Here is an 11,011-nt window from a genome sequence, read left to right on the forward strand (position 1 = left end):
ATCTTCCATTCCTCTCAACATTTTTTGAAAAAGCTGTTGAACCGCAACTCACTGCCTTCCTGAAGACAAACAATGTATACAAAGAACTTCATTCTGGTTTTAGACCCTATCATAGCACTGAGACTGAGAAGGTGGTAAATGACCTTTTAATGGCGTTAGACCGAGGCTCTGCCTCTGTCCTTGGGCTCCTAGACCTTAGTGCAGCTTTTGATACCATCGATCACCACATTCTTTTGGAGAGATTGGAAACCCAAATTGGTCTACAAGGACAAGTTCTGGCCTGGTTTAAAGTCGTATCTGTCAAAAAGATATCAGTTTGTCTTTGTAGATGGTTTGTCCTCTGACAAATCAACAGTAAATTTCGGTGTTCCTCAAGGCTCTGTTTTAGGACCACTATTGTCTTCACTATGTTACCTCTTGGTGATGTCAATCGGAAACAATGTTATCTTTCACTACTTTGTGGATGACACACAGCTGTACATTTTGATGAAACATGGTGAAGCCCCAAAATTGCCCTCCCTGGAAGCCTGTGTTTCAAACATAAGGAAGTGGATGGCGGCAAATGTTCTACTTTTAAACTCCAACAAAACAGAGATGCTAGTTCTCGGTCCCAAGAAACAAAGAGATCTTCTGTTGAATCTGACAATTAACCTTAATGGTTGTACAGTCATCTCAAATAAAACTGTGAAGGGCCTCGGTGTTACTCTGGACTCTGATCTCTCTTTTGGCGAACATATCAAGACTCTGTCAAGGACAGCTTTTTTTTCCATCTACGTAACATTGCAAAATTCAGAAACTTTCTTGGCAAAAATGTATCCATGCTTTTGTCACTAGGTTAGACTACTGCAATGCTCTACTTTCTGGCTACCTGGATAAATCACTAAATCAACTTCAGTTAGTGCTTAACACAGCTGCTAGAATCTTGACTAGAACCAAAAAAATGTGATCAAAATACCCCAGGGCTAGCCTCCCTACACTGGCTTCCTGTTAAGGCTAGGGCTGTTTTCAAGGTTGCATTGCTAACCTACGAAGCATTACATGGGCTTGCACTTACCTATCTTTCCGACTTGGTCCTTCCGTACATACCTACACGTATGCTACTGTCACAAAACGCAGGCCTCCTTACTGTCACTACAATTTCTAAGCAAGCAGCTGGAGGCAGGGCTTTCTCCTATAGAGCTCAATTTTTATGGAATTGTCTGCCTATCCATGTGAGAGACGCAGACCCAGTCGCGACCTTTAAGTCTTTATTGAAGACTCATCTCTTCAGTAGGTCCTATGATTGAGTGTAGTCTGGCACAGGAGTCCCTAGGAGGGGTGCGTCACTTGAGTGGGTTGAGTCACTGACGAGATCTTCCTGTCTGGGTTGGCGCCCCCCCATTGGGTTCTTGCCGTGGGGGAGATCTTTGTAGCCTATACTCAGCCTTGTCTCAGAATAGAAAGGTGGTGGTTGAAGATATCCCTCTAGTGGTGTGGGGGCTGTGCTTTGGCAAAGTGGGTGGGGTTATATCTTGCCTTTTTGGCCCTGTCCAGGGGTATCGTCAAGACGGGGCCACAGTGTCTCCTGACCCCTCCTGTCTCAGCCTCCAGTATTTATGCTGCAGTAGTTTATGTGTCTGGGGGCAAGGGTCAGTCTGTTATATCTGGAGTACTTCTCCTGTCCTATCCCGTGTCCTTTGTGAATTTAAGTATGCTCTCTCTAATTCTCTCTTTCTTTCTCTCTCTCGGAGGACCTGAGCCCTAGGACCATGCCTCAGGACTACCTGACATGATGACTCCTTGCTGTCCCCAGTCCACCTGGCCGTGCTGCTGCTCCAGTTTCAACTGTTCTGCCTTACTATTATTTGATCATGCTGGTCATTTATGAACATTTGAACATATTGGCCATATTCTGTTATAATCTCCACCCGGCACAGCCAGAAGAGGACTGCCCACCCCACATAGCCTGGTTCCTCTCTAGGTTTCTTCCTAGGTTTTGGCCTTTCTAGGGAGTTTTTCCTAGCCACCGTGCTTCTACACCTGCATTGCTTACTGTTTGGGGTTTTAGGCTGGGTTTCTTTACAGCACTTTGACATAGGCCGATGTATGAAGGGCCTTATGATTGATTTATTGATGACAGTTTATTAAAGCTGGTATTTACCAATGATGATACTTATAGTAACAAGCTAATCAGAAGTGCCTTGCATGTAGAGGAAGGGTTCTAGTAGAAAAAACAGAGCCCCTGTCCAGAAACATCTAGCCTCTTCCTATACAGCACTGGTGGAGATCTGAGAGGATTGGACAGGTTGAAGCAATAATGAAATTCCACCTAGACTATCAGAGGGTAAGGTGAAGCTATCACTATAGTAATCATTCATGTCTTCTCAGATCTCTACAAGTATCTTGGGGAAAGGTTTGTTTCTGGATAAAAATAGAGACGCATCTCCATAATGAATTAAAATTTCATCTAGCAACAGACCAACCAATATCCTAGCCAGCAGAAGGGTTTAGTAGTTAGCTACTTACATGCTTTCAAGACATTTTATTTATTGGTATTATAAATACAATGTTTTCATTGACAAGATTCTCAGCATAAAAACAGTAAAGAAAATAAGAGACTCACTCAGCTGTGAGTCTTTCTGGGTACGTTTCTGAGAGCTTTGCACACCTGAACTGTACAATATTTGAACATTATTATTTTTACAGCTCATCAAGCTCTGTCAAGTTGGTTGTTGATCATTGCTAGACAGCCATTTTTAAGTCTTGCCATATATGTTCAAACCTATTTAAGTTGAAACTAACTAGGCCACTCAGGAACATTCATTGTAGCCTTGGTAAGCAACTCCAATGTATATCGTTATTTTATGCCTGGTTATGACACCTACATAAGTGTCAAAACCCACATTTATTCAAATTATTTTTCTCCCTGCCAAGAAGATTCCTTTCGTTTTACGTTAGTTTCTTAAATCCTTTGTTGTTGCAATAAATTCTTTACAATCATATTTTCTTCATCATGTTTTATATAAGTTTCATGATGCTTTATGACCATTCTGTGTCACTTTACTTGGACGAATAAAATGGTCGAGGTTCTGTCCGAAAAAATATGCAGGCATTGCATTGAATCAACCAAAGGTTGCGTGCCACATCTTCCAGATGGCACTATCATATGATGTGGTTAGCTGACATTAAATACCTATCCAAGCGTTGTAAGATATAGCTTTAGTCAGCTTGCGTCAGTAACATAGTCACCGCAGGAACTCAACACAGCATTTCCAATAAATCACGTGACTGACTAGAAAGCAAAAACGTTCATACGAACCCAAACATTGCTATAAAACATTGGCTGCATCTCCAATTGTAGACATATGCCTCCAGACATCTAGCTCAAAAGGCAGGCAAAGGTAAGGACGACCATAAAGTTACTATTACAAGACAAGCCTGAAACACATTCCTGTTGCATGTTTTGATATTACAAATGGGTGTTCTTTCCAAATTGACATTCAAAAATGATCTGTGAAACTTTTACAAAGACTTCATATGCAATTTATTTTATACAAAGCATTCTATAATATGTTTATCGTAACGAGAGTAAGTAATGAATACATGTCATGTTATATGTCATGTTATAATTTTGACGCCTGCACTATAAAAGCTCTCTTACCATTTTAAAGCTAGAATCCTTCATTGAAACCATAACAATGCGTTCTCCCCACCCGTTATGCTAAAAAGCTAAGGACTGGGGCTGGATAGATTTAACCACTCAAATTCATAGACAGAGCTATAGACTGATATCAAATGTATAGTTTTATCCATGTATGTTTACAAATAGAATTAAACAAGTTTAGGCCGTAATTCAATCAGATCAAGGAGATAGCCGACAGCCGCATAGCTTATCTTTAGGCGGTGCCGTAGCTGCTCTTGTGATCATTGTCATGAAGCCACACCCTTCCCACTTGCATTAGATTAGATGATCAGCAACGCAGTTAAGCCAAAACCACGGCCGGTTATTCAGAGGGGTGTTTTATTACGCTCCCATTGGATAGCTAGCATTGTCTCACTCACGGGATCAGCGCACCTTCCAAGGTAAGGACGGAAAGTGTACTTTAACAATTTGCTGCCTACCGTAATGCAGACCTATTATTATTTTATTATTATTATCATCATCATTATCATGTTAACATTTGCCCATGTATTTATTTTCAGAGTTTCAATGAATTGTAAAAATGTTTCAGAACTCTGCTATCAGCTAAATTAACCTAGGCTCGGTATCTGAAGTTGTTATATTATCGTTAGTAGCATATGCTTAAATCTTTATTTCTCAAATGTTTTTTTGCGCTACGTGATATTCACTTCCGGACTTGGAGATCGCTCAAAGCGTGGTAGAACGCTACTCTGAATAACGGGGTGTGGTTTTGTCTTAACTGCGTTGGGGAAAAGAAAGACGCTGTTCAGACGAGAACATGTAGGCTATAAATAAATAATGACGTTGAAATTGAAAATCAGTCAATGAAACAAATATGTATATCTGCCTAATCGAGGTGTGGATTACATACCACATTCCAGTGATCGAATTGAGAAAAAAGGCTGCAGGTATTTATTTAACGGACTCCGTGCAGCTAATGGCAATGTCCCCAAGGAGCGGATTTAGTCCGGAGAAGTAACACTCCAAAAAGTAATTAATAAACCTTTTTCATTTCCATATGTACTAGGAAGCTTAGTTTATTTCTTCGGCTTCAGGAATGTGACTGAAAAAGTGGAGAAAAAAAGTTACTGATTGAAAGTATAACGGGACATCTGTGAAAAATTAGAGGAGCTTACTAAGGTCTTCAAAAACTCATATTAGACCGGGAGCCTACCGGGAGCCTAATGCATTATGTCCCTTGCGCTGCTGGTTCACCAGTATGAAGAAAATTGCAAACAGCTTTTTTTGTTCCAGCCCTCAAGAACTGTTGTCTGCTAAAGATGATAATCCGTTTCCATCTGCCAATTTATGTCAATTTATGGGTAGTATCCAGACGATTTGTCCACAGAGCTTCCTATACTCTATTTCAGTAAGGTGTTGATGCCGGTACTAAGAAGAATGAGAGGCTCAATTAAATATGTTACAGAACTGCTGTATTTGAAGCACAACTCCCTTCTTCCCAGTTTCCCTGACGTTGCTATGGCAATATAGCTGTATTTAACTTCCCTGTAACTGCTGCTTCTGCAGACAGATCCTTTTCTACACCAAAACTCAGAACTACCTAAGAAGTACAATGTCTCAGGAAATACTGTCTGGGTTGGCAGACTTCAGGACACCAGGGGAGTCTCAAATTTAATTTGATTTAATTTACCTTGAATTTTGCAGCCTATTTGTTTGTTTATCTGTTAGCCAGATAAAATCTTGCTACTGTTATAGCCTCGCTACTGTATATAGCCTCGCTAATGTTATTTTTCCCTGTCTTTTTACTGTTGTTTTTATTTCTTTACTTACCCATTGTTCACCTAATACCTTTTTTGCACAGTTGGTTATAGCATGTAAATAAGCATTTCACTGTAAGGTCTACCTACACTGTTGTATTCGGCACCCGTGACAAATAAACTGATTTGAGTTCAACATTAAAGTGGCTGAATTTATCTTCAAGCCGACAACTTGTCATTGTTAAGCTATTAGAGTACCTTTTTATAAAATGTTTATACATATCAGCTACAGTTGAATTCGTAAGTTTACATACACTTAGGTTGGTCGGCCGATTAATTAGGGCCGATTTCAAGTTTTCATAACAATCGGAAATCGGTATTTTTGGAAACCGATTATTATTATTTTTTTCTACCTTTATTTAACTAGGCAAGTCAGTTAAGAACACATTCTTAATTTCAATGACGGCCTAGGAACGATGGGTTAACTGCCTTGTTCAGGGGCAGAATGACAGATTTTTACCTTGTCCGCTCGGGGATTAGTTTTTGTAACCTTCCTGTTACTAGTCCAACGCTCTAACCACCTGCCTTACATTGCACTCCACGAGGAGCCTGCGTAGCAGTCTGACTACCTGTTACGCGAGGGCAGCAAGAAGCAAAGATAAGTTGCTAGCTAGCATTAAACTTATAAAAAAACAATCAATCTTCACATAATCACTAGTTAACTACACATGGTTGATGATATTACTCGTTTATCTAGCGTGTCCTGCGTTGCAAATAATCGATGCGGTGCCTGTTAAAAGGAACCACCAGCTTTCATGTGTTCTCATGTTCTGAGCAAGGAACTTAAACGTTAGCTTTTTTACATGGCACGTATTCCACTTTTACTTTCTTCTTCAACACTTTGTTTTTGCATTATTTAAACCAAATGTAACTTTTCATTATTTATTTGAGGCTAAATAGATTTTATTGATGTATTATATTAAGTTAAAATACGTGTTAATTCAGTATTGTTGTAATTGTCATTATTACAAATAAATACATAAGAAAAATCGTCATCGGCTTTTTTTTGGTCTTCCAATAATCGATATTGGTGTTGAAAAATCATAATCGGTCGACCTCTATTGGAGTCATTAAAACTAGTTTTTCAACCACTCCACAAATTTCTTGTTAACAAACTATAGTTTTGGCAAGTCGGTTAGTACATCTACTTTGTGCATGACACGTAATTTTCCCCAAAATTGTTTACAGACCGATTATTTCACTGTATCACAATTTCAGTGGGTCAGAAGTTTACATACACTAAATTGACTGTGCCTTTAAACAGCTTGGACAATTCCAGAAAATTATGTCATGGCTTCTGATGGGCTAATTGACATAATTTGAGTCAATTGGAGGTGTACCTGTGGATGTATTTCAAGGCCTACCTTCAAACTCAGTGCTTCTTTTGCTTGACATCATGGGAAAATCTAAAGAAATCCCCCAAGACCTCATAAAAAAAAATTGTAGACCACAAGTCTGGTTCATCCTTGGGAGCAATTTCCAAATGCCTGAAGGTACTACGTCCATCTGTGCAAACAATAGTACGCAAGTATAAACACCATGGGACCACGCAGCCGCCATACCGCTCAGGAAGGAGACACATTCTGTCTCCTATAGATTAACGTACTTTGGTGCGAAAAGTGCAAATCAATCCCAGAACAACAGCGAAGGACCTTGTGAAGATGCTGGAGGAAACCGGTACAAAAATATGTATATCCACAGTAAAACGAGTCTTATATTGACGTAACCTGAAAGGCCGCTCAGCAAGGAAGAAGCCACTGCTCCAAAACCGAAATAAATCATTCTCTCTACTATTATTCTATTCTGACATTTCACATTCTTAAAATAAAATGGTGATCCTAACTGACCTAAGACAGGGAATTTTTACTTGGAATAAATTTCAGGAATTGAGAAAAACTTAGCCAAATACATTTAAACTAAGGTGTATGTAAACTTCCGACTTCAACTGTACATTTGGAAACTACGTTCACCGTAGCTAGAATATTTAGCACCCTAACAACCGCTCATTTGGATTAGAAATACAACATTCATTTACACTTAGATGTCTTTCTCTGTCATCTCTGTTGAAACCACTAGATCCGCCTATGGGGAGTAGTTAGTCTCTGGTTGTCCACAGAGGTCACAATGACCTTAGTTGTAGGCCTCTTTGCTTGGAGTGTTCTTAGAATGGATACCACAGGTGTCACCCATGGTGGTGAGAGGGATCTGTTCTTCCCTCTCGTCTTTGGTCAAATTGTCCCAGACTACTTTACATACCCATCTGCAGAGTGTAAATGTTTGGTCTTTACCTCTTCACTCGTCAAGAGTTTTACAATTTTCTGGTCTTGTAGTTTTAACCATTTCAATGTGTGGACCACGTCCTCACCTTCTCAATTCTCTATTTAAATTCTCAGCTAGTCCTTTTAAGCACACTGGCCTGAATGGCGGTTCCATCATGTTGACATGAGCTCTGAGATCACTTTGGCGTGGCTACTGACTGGGCTGACTGAAAAAAAACTATTCTCATTTAGAAGGCTAAAATCACATTGCTATCTTTTCCAAAATAGTTTCATATGTAATACAGTTATCAACATTTAGATGTAAATCTGATATTAGTGAACGCTCTTAAAGTTAGTGCTTCCATTATTAAGTCTTTCTGATCATTTTAATAACGTCACAAAATAGACATGAATTTCTCATATTCCATCTGTGATCATTGAAATATATTGTCCCGGTGTCCATTGCTTGATGTTGAAGTTTTTTGTGCAACGCCCAGACATTCCATTCTCAATTTTCCAACCGGCTGTTATTAAGTCATAAAACCGGCCCTGTAAGAGAGAGAGAGTTTGGCTGTCAGACATTGGCCTAGCTGATCCGGCACCTTTGATCCTCACCAAGGAGAGTGTCATGACACTTGTGAAGGGCATCTTTACGATGAAGACATACTCTTGTGTGTGCCTCTTCCTGGTCACATTGTGGCATTGATTTCAGAGAGCCCTTTGAGAGCACAAACTCAATTGTAGCATAGATCTCTTTTCCATTTTCAGATTTATTGGCAAACACCTTCTGTGTCAACATTTTGCAAAGCTCCTGTTTGTTATTAGGGTTTCTGAGGAAGTATTAGAACGTACATGGACGTTGGTTGTCTCCCCATCTGTAGTCTTTTAGACTACTTTGTGGGTAGGCAAAGAATGGACAATGACAGCTCCGTCAATTGTGTTTCCTTTATTTAGGCAGTTATTGTTAATTTGCTTAGAGTTTATACTTTATAAACAAAAAATATTAGTCTAAGAAGCAATGTGAGACTGAAAATGTAGATTTAGCAGTTCTGTAAGATCAACAGTGTAATTTTTATCCAACAGAGACCCAAATTTCTCTGGTTGGGAACAATAGACCTGGGAAGACCTTGACAGCATTCCAAAACCCTAACATGACTGGTGAGTACTTCGTCTTCATTTCACTGTATGTAGGCTACAAGACAGTGATGGGCACGGATTTATCTTTTTTTTTTTTATGGGTTTGCACAAAATAATTATATTTTCAGTAATTAATACATTTTCATAAATTATATGTAGGATTACATGTAGCTTAATTTATAGATAATGTAATTGTTAATTTGCTTACAGTCCATATTCTACAGACCAATGTCTAAGAATCTAGAAACTGATCATATTCAGTAGCTATTCTGTATGATGACCAAACAGAAAGAACATCAGACTTCTTTCTACAGTAACAACATCTCCTTCTTATCCAACAGAACAAAATAAAGAGGTCCGGATTGTTATGGTTGGAAAGACTGGAGCTGGGAAGAGCGCAACAGGAAACACCATCCTGGGGACAAAAGTTTTTAAATCAAAAATGTCCTCTACTTCTGTGACATCAACATGTGAAAAGAGGAGAGGTGGGAGGGCAACATGTAGCTGTCATCGACACACCAGGCTTGTTTGACACCAAGTTAACACAGGAGGAGGCACTGAAAGAGATCTCACAGTGCCTGCTTTTCTCTGCTCCTGGTCCCCATGTGTTCCTGGTTGTGATCAAGCTGGGAAGATTCACTGAAGAGGAACAGAAAACTGTGGAGATGATTCAGACATTATTTGGGGATGAAGCATCCAGATACACCATGGTTCTCTTCACACATGGAGAGAGTCTTGATGATGACGACGTTGTAACAATTGAAGATTATTTGCTTGAAAATCCACATCTTCAGTGTTTGATTGCCAAATGTAATGGAGAGTATCAGGTCTTCAACAACAAAGATAAGAATTGCTCCCAGGTCACTGAGCTGCTTGAGAAGATAAACAAGATGGTGAAGATGAATGGAGGAAGCCACTACACCACTGAGATGTTCCAGGAGGCTGAGAGAGCGATTGAAGAGGAGAAGAACAGGATCCTGAAAGAGAATGAAGAGAAGATACGCAGAGAGGAGGAGAAATTGAAGATGGAAAAAATAAAAATAAAAGCTCTGGAGAAAGTTCTTAAAGAGGAGAATGAGAGGATCCTGAGAAAGAACAAAGAGCAACAACTCAGATATGAGGAGAAACTGGGGGAAATGAAAATAGGAGGAAGCAATTAAAAAGGAGAAAGAGAGGGTCCTGAAAGAGTACGAAGAGCAGAGACTCCGAGAGGAGGAACTGACAGTGGTATCATCCAGAATGTTTGCTGTGGGGGAAGAAATAAAGACGCTGGCAGAAAAACATGAAAGAGAGGCTAGAGATGAAGCTGAACAATTTTCAATTTTCAAATATTTGGATTTCAGTGGAATGTTGGCCCCCGTCTTGAATAAGTCGCTCAGCTACATCAGAAGCAAATGTAATATACAATGAAAATGTGAAACAGCGGTGTACCATCTAACATTGCTTTACTCTACTGATTAACTTGCTTAGATATTCAACTAACTAGCTATTGATAAATCTAGCTAGCTAGCTATTGATAAAGATCTGTACATTTTCTGACTTTTTTTTTCTTAGTGTCTCTTCATCTTGCCTGTTCCAGTTCGATATTGTAATGTGGGGTGTTCTCAGAAATTACCTTTTAGATTAGGCCTATATCATGTCATGTGCCATACATCTTCTAAATGCAGGCGGTTGTGGCAATTACATTGACTTCTAATGTAGAGACTCCGAGTTAGAAAATGGTATTTCATACACTGCAGTTGAGAAACAATAAGAAAATGATTCTGCTTTGAAAGCTGATAAACTTCTACCCCCATTTTTGAAAATGGCCCATGAATGTTTTGGTACACCAACTGGAGAACTCTTCTTTGTCTACACCCAGCCAGCATTGTTCACACCCTCTTAGGCCTTAGACCTACCCATCTCTTTAAGGATTCCTGTGAGGCCATTTGCTAAACAGAGTGTTTAGTTATTAACAAAGATTTCAAGACTGAAAGCGGTGAAAGTAGTAGCCTACAACATCGTAAAACTCCAGGTAAAAATAAATATTATCTAGGCCTTGGCTTAGTCATGTTGTTCTTCACATTACCATCTCTGGTAAACACACACTATATCAAACTATATCAAATAAAATCAACATTTATGTCACATGCACAGGATACAGAAGGTGTAAACAGTTCAGTGAAATTGATACTTGC

At 39.4% G+C, this 11,011-nt stretch overlaps 1 pseudogene across 1 annotated transcript; it reads left to right on the forward strand.

Annotated features, from left to right (window-relative positions):
* The first annotated feature begins 3,362 nt into the window (after window positions 1-3,362).
* Window positions 3,363-10,639, forward strand: LOC149974995 (GTPase IMAP family member 9-like; annotated as a pseudogene). The gene is made up of 3 exons (XR_016488775.1): window positions 3,363-3,380; window positions 8,781-8,855; window positions 9,176-10,639. The product of XR_016488775.1 is annotated as a GTPase IMAP family member 9-like (transcript).
* Window positions 10,640-11,011: the final 372 nt, after the last annotated feature.

This window comes from Oncorhynchus mykiss, chromosome 19 (genome assembly GCF_057628025.1).
Source record: "Oncorhynchus mykiss isolate SJ-2025 chromosome 19, ASM5762802v1, whole genome shotgun sequence".
Lineage (NCBI taxonomy): Eukaryota > Metazoa > Chordata > Actinopteri > Salmoniformes > Salmonidae > Oncorhynchus > Oncorhynchus mykiss.